The sequence below is a fragment of the Pteropus medius genome, unplaced genomic scaffold (genome assembly GCF_902729225.1).
Source record: "Pteropus medius unplaced genomic scaffold, Ma_sr-lr_union100, whole genome shotgun sequence".
Taxonomy (NCBI): domain Eukaryota; kingdom Metazoa; phylum Chordata; class Mammalia; order Chiroptera; family Pteropodidae; genus Pteropus; species Pteropus medius.
In genome coordinates this window covers 12,943,982-12,959,463 of record NW_024351729.1, presented here as the reverse complement: position 1 = coordinate 12,959,463, position 15,482 = coordinate 12,943,982, and the positions used below count along the sequence as shown (strand labels likewise).

Genomic DNA, 15,482 nt, shown 5'->3' with positions numbered 1-15,482 from the left:
TATCTTTTCTCCAGGCTTTTTCATCAGTCTCTTGCTGTCTGGATATCTTGTCCCAAACCTCTTCTGTTCTAGTCCATTCAACATACAGTCCTTAGCATGTTCATTTTAGAAATATTTATAAAAGTGTATGAGTATTTAAGCCTTTCTCAAAGATCTCTGCTGGCTCCCTGTTGACTTGAAATCAAGTCCAAACTCTCTACCCTGGTATTTGTATCTGAGATAGTTTACATTCTTTTTTTTTCCCAATCTTTCCCCAAATCATTTCTTTAGTCTTATTTTGCATTATTCTTTTAATAAGTGAATGAATAAATGAGTAAATGAATGAATGAGGTACTTGTCTTTAAGGTCACTTGAAATCAGGAACTATATCTAAATTATCTGTGTCCCTTTTATTGTATATCGCAGTTCTTTGCACACTGCGAGTGTTAAATAATAATTTCTAATAAAGAAATATGAGAAGTTTCATTTTGGGGAAAATACAATCCAGCACAGTTTGATTTGACAAGTATCAAGGTATTACTTGATATTGAAACTATAAATATGAGAAAAGTAAAAAAGGAGGAAAATTGAAAATTCTGTTTGGTATGTAAAGGTATTCCTAATTATATTACGCAATTACCTATGTCAACATTTACAATTTATACCTAATTACCATAAAGGACCATTAAAATATTGCATATAATTAAATGTATCACATTAATTTAAATTTTATTAGCTTATAAAATAACCTATTTGTCATTTATGCTCAGTCTTTATTGTGTTTTGGGCTCATGCCTGGTGATCTGCCAAACCTTTGAAGAATTAGAAGGAATTCTGTCCTGAAACCATTCTCTTAATTTTCTTGGTTTGGTTCTTTTTATTGTTACACGTTTAATCTATTTTCTTTCTTTGTACACACTAAACACTGTCATGCTAAGAGACACAAACTAAATTCTGATGTCTCCACTCAATGGAGTATTACATAGCCATTAAAAATAATGGAAGTGAGAATTATAGCAATGTGGAAAAATTGGCTATATTAAATAAAAGCAGGAAACAAGATTCTATGTAAAACGAGGCAAAATATACAGAAAAAAGCCTGAAAGAAAATATTAAACTTAAAGTCGTTATGTTATAGTAATGAGATTATGGGGAAGAGGGCATCGTTTTCTTTTTTCCCTAAATTTTCTGTTATGATGATATATTAATTTTAAATAGAAAAAATAAAAACCCAGATACTGTCCTCTTTCTTTTTGGTCACTAAACCTCTATTCAGACTCCTGGCCTTCTCATCTTACTTTCCCCATCACCAAGACTCATGGTATATGTTTTTGTATCTACACTGTGCAGTGCAGTAGCCACTAGTTGCCTATGGTTATTGAGCACTTGAAATGTGGCTAGGCCAAATTGAGATGCACCATAAGTATAAAGTACACACTGTATTTCAAAGCCTTGGTACAAAAAAAAAAAAAAAAAAAGAAAAAAGAATGTAAACTATCTCAGTAATAATTTTTGTATTAATTACACATAGCATTAGTTTGCTAGAGCTGCCATAACAAAGTACTAAAGACTAGATAGCTTTAAAACCAGAAATTTATTTTCTCACAATTCTGGAAGCTAGAAATCTGAGATCCAGGTGTCAGTAGGGTTGGTTTCTTCTGAAGCCTCTCTTATTGGCTTATAGATGACCATCTTCTCCCTGTGTTATCACATGGTTTTCCCACTGTGGGTGCCTGTATTCAAATTTCCTCTCCTTATAAGCAATCAGTCATACTGGATTAAGAGCTGCCCCACCATGGCCTCATTTTAACTTAATTATTTCTTTAAAGAACCTATCTCCAAATATAGTCATATTCTGAGATTCTGGGAATTAAGGCTTCAACAAATGTTGAGTGAACACAACTCAGCCCATTACACCTGTCAAAATAATATTTTATATACATTTGGTTAAATAAAACATTTTAAAAATAATAAATGACTTTCATGAAGATCACTAATGATGGTAATTCTGTCCTCTCATTTATACATGTTTTGTAAATATTAAGAGTAAAATCTATAGAAGATAGAATAAGAAACTGGGGCCCTGAAAATAGAGCCCCCAAATACGCCTGAAAATAGCATTTACCACTAGAATTTGAAATGACTAAACATTATATCATTTTAACATGCAGATATGATAATCTCATTACATGATTCCACATGGACAGAGCAAAGAGAAGGGCATACCAGTTATTACACTGATAGACAGCAACCTTTACTGGACAGTCACTGGGTTTAAAGAAGATCACTATCAATCCAGAATAATCAGTGTACTCATAGATTAGCTAGTAACTCCTCCTGTAGCATAAAAGTATAAAGTATAACTGAGTGTGAGAAATATTGACATAGAATTAGACTTCCCATTTTATTCCTTTTTGATATATCTTTACTTTTTAGTAATAAATCCTCAGCAGGAGCTTTGACCGTTTAAATCATATTGATTTTTTTCCTCCTTCCACTTGGAATGGTTTGAAGATTGTGCTAAACCTGTCTGAATTCTAATAGTATCTCTCCTGCTTCTGGTATAAGGCAAGGAAGAGGCTCTAGTAGAAATACAGCAAAGAAGCACATCATAATCCCTTGCTGTGGAGAGAAGTTCTAACAGATGTATCTTCTCTATAAAATAATACACAGCTTTGGGAGTCATCCTTCTCTTCCACAATTACAGGTGTCTATTGAGTATAGCTAGGATAAGAACAATGGAGAGAACGAATGTTCTGATTAGATATTTTCTTGCTTCTGAAATGATGTGAGCCCGAAATTTTGTTTTCTCCTTTTTATTCCCTTTGGAGAGTCAGAGAATTATCTAGCATCTTGGACTATATCCTAGAATCCAGAACTGACCATCTTGCTCTGCTTATCACATCTGGGTCTTTCTAACAAAGAATTTCACTCAGAAAGAGAAGTCTACGGCCATGCCACCCTGAACAAGCCCGATCCTGTCTGATCTCGGAAGCTAAGCAGGGTCGGGACTGGTTAATACTTGGATGGAAGACCACCTACGAAGATCAGGTGCTGTAGGTGTAAAAAATAAGGGATTGTAAGCTGACAAGGTCCTTGAAATCTGTGAGGTCAACCAAGGGTTGCCTTGCCAAAAAAAAAAAGAAACAAATAAAATCTATGCTTCTAAAATTTTAATATTAAAAACTTAATTTTAAAGCAGAGAAAATCATGTTTTTAAGTTTTTAAAAATTTTATTCATTGTGGGTAAGAAATAAAGTTTATGAGTCATTTAATAGGAAATACAATAAGAAAGGGAGAAAACTTTAGGAGCCCAATTCTTTCCTCTTTTATCCCCATATTCCTCATTTTCCAAATCCTTACCTTTTAGATTCATTCATATTAGAAAATAGGTCTTAGCATTAAATGACTTGGACATGAATAGACATTTCTTCAAGATATATATAAAAATTTTCAATTAATGCAAGAAAAAAAATATTCAAGATATTAGTCATCGGGGAAATGCAAATCAAAACCATAAGAAGATACCAGTGCAAACCTACTAGAATGGCTACAATAAAAAATGACAGGTAATACCAAGTGTTGACAAGGATGTGGGGAAATTGGAACCTTAATATACAGGCAGGAGGAGTGTGAAAAGGTGCAGTCACTTTGAAAAAGTCTTACAGTTTTTCAAAAAGTTAAACACAGAGCTACCATATAACCTAGCAATTCTACTTCTGGGTATATACCACCCTGCCAAATAAAAATACATTCATACAAAAATTTGTATATGAATATTCATAGCAGTATTATTTATAATAGGCCAAAGTTATTTATAACAACTCAATTGCCCATCAATTAATGAATGAATAAAATATGACATTTATCTATATAATGGAATATTATTCAGCAATAAATAGAAATGAAGTACTGATACATGTTATAACATGGATGAACCTTGAAAACAATACACTAGAGTTACAAAAGACCATGTAGAGGGTAATTCCACTTATATGAAATATCCAGAATAGAAAAAAATATATAGACAGGAAACAGATTATTGGTTGTCTAGTGCTAGAGAGGGGTCTGAGGCTAAAGGCATGGGGAGTGACTGCTAATAGGTACAGAGTTTCTTCTGCGGGTGATAAAACATTCTAAAATTAACCATGGTGATGGTTGCACAATCCAGTAAATACACTAAAAACCACTGAATTGTACACTTTATATGAGTGAATTATATGGCCTGTGAATTATATCTTAATAAAGCTATTGCCTTCAAAATTAAATGACTGTGTTACAGTGAAGTTTAAGCTTTTGAGAAGATAATGTCTAAGATTTTAAAAGGAAAAAGGCTCCAAATGCTGATGCTCTGAATATAGGTTATATTTTCCAGAGGATAATCCTGGAATATATGCATATATACACAAGTCAGAAAACTTTCCAACCTCTGATGCTGATTTTCTAATTTCAAGTCAGCACAGAGACCAATTGATAAACATAAACACTATGGATTACATCACAATGACAGGGCGCTTTTGGATTCTCTAGAGCAGAGCTCAAAACTTGGAAGAGTCTGTCCATCTATTATATTTAGTAAATTCAACCACCAGAGAAAGTTAGCCCTATACAGAACAAGTTTCATTGTGTGCAGCTATTTATATTTTATCATACAGACATGTTAAAATTTGTGCCAAGTTGAAAGTTAAACTATTTGTAACTTCACTTTATGTGAGAGATATTACAACTGAATATTCATTTTTCTCTCAAAACAACAATACTTAGCTAATAGAGTGATGGAATAGATTCCCACATTACTGAGATGATTTTTCAATTAGGAAAATAAAAGTCACCAGAATACAGATCTATGACTAAGCATGTCAAGTATTTAATCTTGGCAGGATAAGATGCCAAAAGAAAAGCTAAGCAACACCACAAAAGTTGGTTTGGGGGACATCGCCAATACAAAGGTGCCCACAGTTGCTCCTCTAGGGGTACTTGTGGTTGAAATGACATGTATAAGAAATACGGACTGCAGACCACCTATAAGGTAAAAGCCACCCATGACTAACCATATGTGGATATGATTATTTTTAAGTTGATGGTTGCCATGCCAATGAAAATATGACCTTGCCACCCAGTTCACCATCAACAGATTTCAATAAGTAACCAAGATTATAGAATGCACTTAAAGTACTCTTTTCCTTAAAGTTAAAAGTGCTACTGTTATCCATTGGTACTTTCAGAAATCCGTAAGTAAGGGCTTATATTCAGCTTTCAAGAGAGAGGTCCCCCCTACTTAACTCTAGAGGAATTTTTAGCAATGGAAGCATCTGGAGAAGGAAAGGATGAATTATGTCTCCTTTCTGGCAAATGGTGGTTCCATAAGGTCAGTTATGAGCGGTAGGAAGAAACTCCTTGCTACTCCTTTTGCCCTTTGGCTGCCCTGCTGTTTGCAAGCTTATCTCTTCTATCCTCCAGAACAGTGTACATTGCATGTTATTCCATGTTGGTGCAGAATAAGTTTTCACCAAATAACACAATGAAAAAAGTAAGTACAACTTCATTTCATGAACGTCTCATTACATTGCTTAATTTAATGAATTCTCCCACATTTTGTGCTTACATCATTCCTATTTTGTAAATATTTAAATGTTCTTTTCCTTAAACAATGGTTATAGCAGTTGCGGAATTTTATGTTTATGATTTTAATTAATGAAATAAAAATTTGGTTGCCTTATGGTGACCTCCTGTTTTTACAAAGTTGTTTAGCTGATGAAAAGTCTGGGAACTGCTCCTCTAGAAAAAAACATATAACTCTAATTTCACCACATCATTAAGACAACTAGTGAGCAAGGTGAAAAATGACTAAGTGTCTTCCGCCTTTTTCTCCCTGAGGACCATTCTGTTGTTTGCAAAGGTCCCCATGTCACTCTGAAGGCACATCCTTGGTGTATTGAGAAAAAGATGTTCTTGAGAGCAGTCCAACAGGCAGGGCTCATGGGACAAAGTCTCTAGGAGTTCCCATTAGCCAAGAGACGTCTATGGTGTGACTTGCTGCTAGCTAATGACTAGAGCTCATGTATTGCCTATTTTAAAAGTATCTATTTTCTATTTTATTCAAGGTAATTTTATTAGTAAATATATTACCTGAACAAAAAAATTTACTTCTCGGCTAGTATGTTCCAGGCAGGCTCCATCCAAGGATGTAGAAGTTAAGCCCTTAAAGAGCTCAGTGTCCCATAAGAAGAAAGTTATGCAAGCAAATAATTACATGGTGATTGTCTGTAATGGGGGAGGTGGGGATATTTAGGTTTCATTGAGTTGGTCGAAGAGGCCTACGTAGAGTAGTAAAGTGGGGGAATTAATGTGGGTCTTAAAAAATAAAAATAATTTATTCTTCAACCCTATTTTCAAGAGATAGTTCCAGACTGAAGAAACAGCATTTACAACTGGAGAATAAATTGAAGATGTGGTGAGACAAGTAGACAGGATCAGAAAACGAAAAGGCTCATAGCCTGTCTAAAGAATTTACATAACGTCCTTTGCGTGAAGGCAAGCTACTGAAGGATGGAGACTTGTCCACTGGAATGTGAGAAAGCTCATTCTTGCTGTCAGAAACGGAGCACAAGAGAAAGATGTTGGATGTTTGTAGACCAGTTAGGAGCCTATGCCACTAGCCCCAGGGAAAGATAATAAATGTTTGAATTAGGAGAATAATGGTGGTGAGTGCAGGCTGGATGTCAGGTACATGTAACCATAAGGACTAGATACTGAGCAAAATCCAAACTCACAATGGTCTATGATAAATTTCATCATAGGCTGTGCACATTAATACTAATGCATTTCACACAATCTCATCAGTAGATAGCTGCATACTCTCTAATAGTACCTTTAAACCACCCAAATTCTCATAAAGCCACAGAAGAAATGGCTATTGTTTGAGTAGATAAAGCTATATGTATACTTGAAATATGCAAAAGAATCCCATCAAACTTAGCAACACAGGACCTTACATTTTAGAGCCAGGAGAAAGAACTGAAATATGGCCTATGAAGCACACTAACTTCTGATTCACTCCCTGAATTCAGGGAAAGACAAGTAATAAAGATGAGTTACGAGAGCTCTTCAACATTATAGTTTTTTTCGTTGTTGTTTTTTTCTTTGTCTTTTTTCCTCATTTCCTGTCCACCTCCCCGCCCCACCCCCCTTCCCGGCTAGGCTCCCTAAATTGAGAATAGGTATATAATTTGCCTTACAAAGTAGAAGCAGTGCTTCTCTGAGGACAATGATAAACCTAATGGTCTAATGTTCTATAAATACTTTAGAAATATTAGAGAGATAAGTAAAGGTAAGACCACAATGATGGTGTTAGTTTTGTATCTGAAGCATGTGATTGTTTGAGATTCGAATTTATTTACTTATTGAGGTATAACTGACACATAATATATTAGCTTCAAATGTACAAAGTAATGATTCGATATTTGTATATATTGTGAAACAATATATAGGTTAGATATATTGTATATACTATATATATGTTGTATATATTGTATATCACTACAACGAGTCTAGACAACAACTGTCATGTACACAGTTACAATATTTTTACTTGTGATGAGAACTTGTAAGATATACTCTCTTACCAACTTTCAAATATGCACTACAGTATCATTAACTTATAGTCACCATGCTGTACATTACATCCCCAGGACTAATTTATAACTGGAAGTTTGCACCTTTTGACCCCCTTTACCTATTATGTCCACCCCCACCCCTGTCTCCAGAAACTACCAATCTGTTCTCTGTATCTATGAGCTTAGGTTTGAAATTATTTTACAGCTTTAAAAAATCTGATAATAAGAGATATTCACGTATGCTACAGAAAACTTGAAAGACTCAAAAAAAAAAAAAAGTTCCCAGTGAAAATGCAAAAGCCCTTGTTATTCTATCACCACTATCTCATCATATTGGTATATTTTGTACCCAAATTTTTATTTTCTAGAATAAAAACTTTTGGAATCTTGCCATGTATAGAGTTTTGCATGCTATTTGTTCCATGTAAAGCATTTCTCCACGTAATCAAATGTTCTTGAAATTTAAAAATTTTAATGACTACTGTAATTTATCATACGGACAAACCACAATCGTTGTGGTGAATCCCCTCATGTTGAATATTTAGGTTGTTTCCAACTTTTTGCTAATGTAAATAAGCACTACAGTGACCATCTACTTATTTATAAATCATTTTATAAAACTAAAATCATTTAATTGTGGACATTTTAGAATTAAAATAATAAAAGGAATAAAACAATCAACTGATTTAACTATATAAATTCAAACATTCTGCACATAAAAAATTTAGCAAAACCACAAACTGGGAGAAATACTGAGTTTATTTAAAAAAAAAACTTTTAGGCAGTGGTAGGACAAGCTCACTTAAACTGGCAACTGTAAAGTTGGTTATCTGGAGAGTCAAGATGGTTTTAGCCACTGCAATGTTTACTGATTGGCCAATTACTAATACTCCCAACTACCCTTGTTTATCATAAGGCTAGAAAGAACCTTAAAAGATAATCTAATCCATTGAGAGGCTTTTAGGGCGGTCTGTTCAAAACCATCCCAGACACATGGGAAGCTACATTGTTTTTAAAAGGTCTCTAGATAAGAAGATTTCATAACCTCTATTGATAACCTATTCCAGAGTTTAAGGACCTTATTGTCAGGAAATTCTTTCTCTTATCTAACTTAAATCCCCCATGCTTTAGTTTAAACCTATTTCCTTCCACTCCCCTATTTTAGAGGAGGATGGAGACCACTCTGATTTTTACAGAGTAACTCATCATATAAATAACACTAGTAGAGGATTATTATATTTCTTCCTAGTTTTTCTTCTCTCAGCTATGTAACCCTGGTGCCTTCAACTTTGGGGACTGCCAGTTCTAAGCAATTCATTTACAAATCATTTAATTATCCTTACTGCACTCTTAAATGTCTCTAAATTTTATAAGTTTGGCACAGCTGTAATAATTCACGAAGATACAAAGCACTAAATGTATCAGGAAAGGTTTTAAGAGGCAGAGGTCATCTTTCTAGAAGCCACTGCTTTTACTGAGGAGCAACTTTAGGAGAGCTCAGAATTCTTGGTAGACAAAGCTATTGGGATATATTCACAATAAAGAAGAGGGTGGTCTATGTGGTACCACAGGTTTTGTCTTTGCAGCTTCCCAGACCTAAGTGTGATGGTTCAGCTTCTGCACCCTTCGGAGATCTGTGGCAGCAACTAAAAGCTAGACCCAGTCATTGCTGCTGACACCTTTGCTAGTACAGCATCAACCCCTCAGGTACACAGACAAAACCTAAAAGGATGTGGAATCCAGATGGTTGGTGACTAAGCGCTAAGTATCCTGGCTGCCTCCGTCCACTGAGGTTCAGTCACAGTTAAACAAAAATTCTGTGAATGTAGCATTGAGAGGAGACAGATTTGAGTGTCATTTGTATGCTGACAGGCAGCATGATAAGATAAAGCAATAATCTGGAAGTTAAGAGAGCTGTGTGCTGGCATTAGCTCTGTCCCTCAGTCACAATGTGACATTTCTATTCCTCTGGGACCCCACACATAAAATGCAGCAAATTACAGAATCTTTTAAACTCTTCAGAAAAAGACACCTCATAAATATAAGCTGCTGGAATTACTACTGATAGAACAAAACATTAGGTTGTCATCATACATAAGCAGGGAATTCTTCACCTCTGCCTATTTAAGCATTGCACAGCCAATTTAAGAGTTGAATCAACATTTGATTATTAGCCTTTGGGGATTATTCAGGAAAAATTTAAAATTCTAGCTCCCCCAAAGAAAAACTATGGGCTATCTCTCCTTTCCATCAGCATTTGAGTGCTTATGGAATGTACAACTAATTTTAACATTTCCTAATGAATATAATGAGGTAACAAAAACAATAATTTAAAGGAATTCCATAGTTCAGGCCAAATAAATGGATGGATGAATGGAAGGATGGATGATAGACGTGGATAGATAGATAGATAGATAGATAAATAGATAGATAAAGACAGACAGAAAGACAGGAAAAAAGAAAGAAAAAGAAAGAAAGAAAGAAAGAGAGAGAGAGAGAGAGGGAGGGAGGGAGAGAGAGAGTGAGAGAAAGAAAGAAAAAAGAAAGAAAGAAAGAAAGAGAGAGAGAGAAAGAAAGAAAAGGAAGGAAGGAAGGAAGGAAGGAAGGAAGGAAGGAAGGAAGGAAGGAAGGAAGGAAGGAAGAAAGAAAGAAATGAATGAACAGAAAGATGGGTAGATAATTTCTTGCTTTGCTTGCTTTGGCTGATTTTATCTCTCACTTCCTTCCACTCAGTACAAGAGCTGACCACTCTATGTGCTAACTTTTCCCTTTATTCATTTTCAAAGGGACTAGAAAAATGCTATTTAAAACACTACTGAGTTAGTACTCTGTGATTCACATGTGTGGTCATATAGCCAAGTGACATTTTTCTTCAATCGAGGTTATTAATTTATTCATCTGAAGACTATCTTAAACTCAACAGTGTAATAATAAAAGGAAAATAATAAGTGACATGAGTAACAACACACTATAAAGATAAATGCCAGTTGTCTCTAACACACCTGGGCACAAAGATTAAGTCCCCAAAGAAGACACGTTTAATAAAAGCAAACTATCTTTAAGATATTTCTTTTTCGAAATGATATTAGTGTTTTCCTTTGCTGTAAATTAAAAAAAAACAACAACAGTTATTTGAGCAGATATGGCCCTGATGTGATACCTGGAGGGCAGAGAAAAGGAAGTGGGGACTGTATCAGCAAACTGGCTGGATGCTACGTGGCAAAAAAGAATGCCACGACCTGCTAGGTCACAATAGACTTACAAAGAGAGGTCTTGGAGTGAAAAAGTCTTAAAAACAACCAATAGAGTGAGCAACCTTCCATGCTTCTTGAGAAGTGATTACATGTGAGTAGGTATTATAATTAAACTAATTGTAGGCCTCTATCAGGGTAGCCACAGCCACTTGACATTCTTACCTAGCCGGTTAAGTGTCTTCATTACCAGAACCCATGTTAAGTGTTGAGGGAATTTGTGGCCCCTCCTGAGGCATCCGCACACTTCATTTAAGCATACTCCAGTTGACAATAAAAATCACACTCTGCCTTGTATTACGGTATTCAAGAGTTGCAAACAAAACAAGAGTTTGCAATTTTGAGAGGGCTAATGCCTTGAGCTTCCTCCACACATATAAAAGACGGAGAGGATTAAAGTCTGGGAAATTACCAGCCCAGTCCAAGCTTGTTTGACAGGCTGGAACCTGAGCACTTTACTGCATCAAAATGCAAAACAAATGCTGTTTGTCACCTGTAACAAGGAGGACTCAGATGTAATTTCTAGGCTTGAATGATAGGGGACCAAGAAAACGGTACACTGGGGAACACCAGGTCTCTTATTTACGTCATGACTAACAAAAAAGAGATGTAAGAGGAGGAGATCCCGAAAACGAATGGATCTCTAGGAAGTTCATACAGGAAATCATTAACCTATGAGACTTTAGAACCCTGAAGCTTGGTCTGAGGTTTAGATTATTTAGCTTTAAATGCCTATGAGTGTCTTAACTCCTAGAATAAAATTAATGGACAAATGCTAAATCTTCTTCCTTGTTCTATTAATTTGGCACGGGTGATTTACTTGTAGATTTCTAAGAATTCCGTATTTCTAATCCATTTTAGAATTGACATGTATTTGACTCTCAGGAAGGGTGTCTACACTGTGTTTATAACATGGGTGGGGAGATAGGAGAAGAGGCTCCAGAAAAGAGGCACATTTTTGCTTTTGGCCTTTCCGTGTATGTTTTATTACCCAAGGTAAATTTTAATTTCTGTGCCATTATGACCTTTTGCTTTGCTTTCTTACTTGCAAAGAGATACTGAGGACTTACTGTGTGCTAGGCATTACACTAAATGCTTCACATCTTACCTCATTTAACTTGACCCTTATCTTACTCTTTATACTTAGGTAAATCCTGGTATACAAAGGGACCAGTCTTGGAAAAGCCATGGAATTAATTGGTAAGGGCCTTCTCCTCTCCAAGGTTCACCCGCCTACTACCTGAGCTTCCTATTAAGGCATCCCACTGTGGTGGCCCTTCTGGGAACAGTTCTCTGTTCTGGAAGGACTGTGATGCCTTGACTTCTGTGACATCTTTCGTGGTTCCTAATCCCTGAGGTCCCAGCTGGGCTTGAAGTACTCTCATATCATAACAAGAGTTACCTTGTTAGCTGTTGTTGATGGTTCTCCATATTCAAACTGGCAGTGAAAACAGCATTTTCACAGCACCCTTTGGCGCCTACTGCAAAGAGGAGGAACCTGTGGGAATGTGAACTATCACAGCTTTAGCAAGTGTGGGGGAGACTTCATGATTCCCCCAGTATCAGTACTTGGTGGAAACTTGCTTCACCCACACGTATCTACAGGGAAGGTTGTTCCAGATCTTTCTACTGCTGTCATGAATATGGCCTTGCAGGGCTTGGGAATTAGGATTTCCTGAAAGAAGAGCTCCATCAGCAGGAACATAGTGTAGAGGTTCCGTGGAAGGGCAGGAGTCAGGAGAGCTGGCTTCTCATTTCAGCATTCTGTAACCTTATGTGGGCCACTTGTCCCCCTTTGCCCTCCATTTTCCAATTGTCAAAATATAGTAATAATTTATTCTTGAATTTATGTCACCTTGACTAGCTAGTGTGAGCTAATAAAGGTAACCACTGTGACAAGTTAAAAGTATATAAGTGTAAGATACTGTTATGATTAAAATTACAGACACTGCTTATATCTCATAGACTAAGAGATTGTAAATTTCCAAATTCAGATGGAATAGAAAAATAACAAAAGGCGGCTGGGGCATTTTATTTATGACTGAGGCCTCTTGAGATGCTTTCTGAGGAATAGAACACACATTCTGTGCCCCTGCCTACTTCATTATTGTCTGTTTACCTGAATTACAGCAGTATGACTGATTAAGATGAGACATATAATGTTGTTTAACTATAAATTTATTGCAGTATCTATTGAATACGAAGTCAAAATAAGTTATGATTGAACAATAGAAATAAATAGCTATAAGTACAATGGCAATGTGAAAATCAAAATAAAGCAGACTCTTATTTTGTTCTGACATTAATTGTATAATAATACCTATATTTAATGTTGTGACTCAATTTCGTGTGTCAAATCAGAAAAGCAATTGATATAAAATATCTAAACCAGCAGTGACTGCTTTTCATTGTCACGAGCTTCTTCCAGCAAGAATCTTTGGGAATAAATTTTGATGCGGCAAATATGCCCAGGGCCATAGGTTAGACAATGTTTGCTCATAGCAAATAGGTTTAAATGGATTCAGAAAAAGGTCTAGCTGTTTGAACATAAAAAAAGTATTATTCTAAAGATCACAACTTTTTGTTCCCCCCACTCAGATACCAACATGCCAACAGATGGGTACTAATTTAAGGTAGACAAAGACTGGCTCCAGGCATGGGGAGGGAGTGGAGGTGGGATAAGTATGGGGAAGATGAATATGATGGAGGCCCCTCAGACTAGAAAGAATATGTTTGGGAGGATATTTGTTGGCCAGAGAAGACTTTAAAGAGGAGAGCGAAAAGTAGCCAGATGAAATAAAACCCAATTCTATGTGGCCATGATATATGACATGGAGAGAAGCAAAATGGGGCAATGAATTATCTTCTGAACTTGGAAAAAGTGTTGTCCTTTTAGTTAAACTAGTAAAACCCACCTACACTGGATGTGATTAGGTAACTATCTGAAGATGTTACCTTAAGGGGAAGGATAAAATCCAAAGTCTAGAGATTTAGTCAAGGTATATGTGGCTAGAATGTAGGAAAACGGTTGAGGCTAAATCAATAGTATTGATCAACCTGAAGAAAGAATGTGTGAGGAATAATGTGTTCTGCTGAAACCTGCTCAAGGGTAGGGGTGGAGAGGGGAGTGAGCAAAGAAGAATCTGTCCGTGTGTCCTCAGCACTGTCCAGAGGAGGGAGACTCTACAGCTTTTTGTCCTGCTTGGCAGGTAGCTATATCTCCACTATGGGATATTATATTTTATAATAGGTATACGTCTTTGGCTACATGGTATGATGCCACTGGATCTTCTATCTACCATCTTCTCCGGTTCCTTGAACTCCTGACTCTAAAATCTTTCCAAGTATATTCTCCCACAGAGAAGAATGTACAGGTAATCGAAGAAAACCAAGTACCTAGGCCTGTTGAGCAGTTATGTATCTCATTATAAATCAATGAATTGTGTTGACAATCTGCTTTGTGCATTAGCTTCTTCCAAGACTTTTTTCCCCACTCTGTACCGGTTGTCCAATTTATGCTAACTGAGAAAACAAACAAAATCAACTTTCTCAGTATGCGAAGGAGGTAAACCTGGGTTGGGGTAGTAAAAAAAGAAGCAAAACAAAACAAAACAAAACAAAACGACACACGAAGAAAGGAATGAGGAAAATATCTAAGATGTATTAGAAAGGCATAGTTATCACATATTCTTGTGGACCAAAGAAGGAGTTCTATGGAAAGTAACCACACAGGGTGATCTGATCATAAATTCCTAAATGGGCAGGTCCTGGTGTGTAGTCACACCCCAGGCATATAACTATTTAGTAAAATGTTTATCTTTATTTTAAGCAAGCCCCGTGTATTGTTTCTATGCATCTAGATTAGCACACCTTTGAAATAAGCCATAACCATCCTCAAGGGAGCACATAGTCTCCTTAACTCTCCTGTAATCCAATCCCCGCTTGCTTTCTCCCACCTCCACATAATTCTACGTTCTTTCCTTAATATCAATTGCTTAAAAAAAAAAAAGCTGCAAAACTGTTTTCCAGAGCACTTGAGATCTTGCTCCCAGGAACGTGTTGTCAGTTCAGCTCAAATAAACTCTCATAATAATACTCTACAGGTTCGGACGTTTCTTATGTCGACAACCGGTACTAGAAAAAAAAGATGCTAATGAAAGAGAGTAGTGGATAACGGAACTGCAAGAGACCCAGGTACAGCCAGCCATGTGTCACTTAAAGACAGGGATATGTTCTGAGAAACGCATTGTTAGTTGATTTTGTCTTCAGGTGAATATCCTAGAGCACACCTGCACAAACCTAGATGGTATAGCCACCGAGGCTCTATGGTATATATTGCTTCAAGCCCATATAGCATGTTACTTACTATACCTCACACTGTATACGATTATAACACAACAGCAAGTATTTGTATATCTAAACATATCTAAACATAGAAAAGATATAGTAAAAATACAGTGTAAAAGATAAAAAGTGGTATACCTATACAGGTACCATGAATGGAAGTTGCTCTGGGTAAGTTAATGGGTGAGAGGTGAGGGAATGTGAAGGCCTAGGACTACTGTACACTACTGTAGACTGTGAACACTGAACACTTAGGCTACACTAAATTTATAAAACAACACAAGATTAAATG

General features: G+C 36.2%; 1 protein-coding gene and 1 pseudogene across 10 annotated transcripts in view; one reads left to right on the top strand and one right to left on the bottom strand.

Moving 5' to 3' along the window:
• PARD3B (par-3 family cell polarity regulator beta) overlaps nt 1-15,482 on the bottom strand; it is a 901,201-nt gene that overhangs the window by 199,255 nt on the left and 686,464 nt on the right. The window lies entirely within an intron of this gene.
• LOC120587809 (uncharacterized) lies at nt 2,924-3,042 on the top strand (annotated as a pseudogene).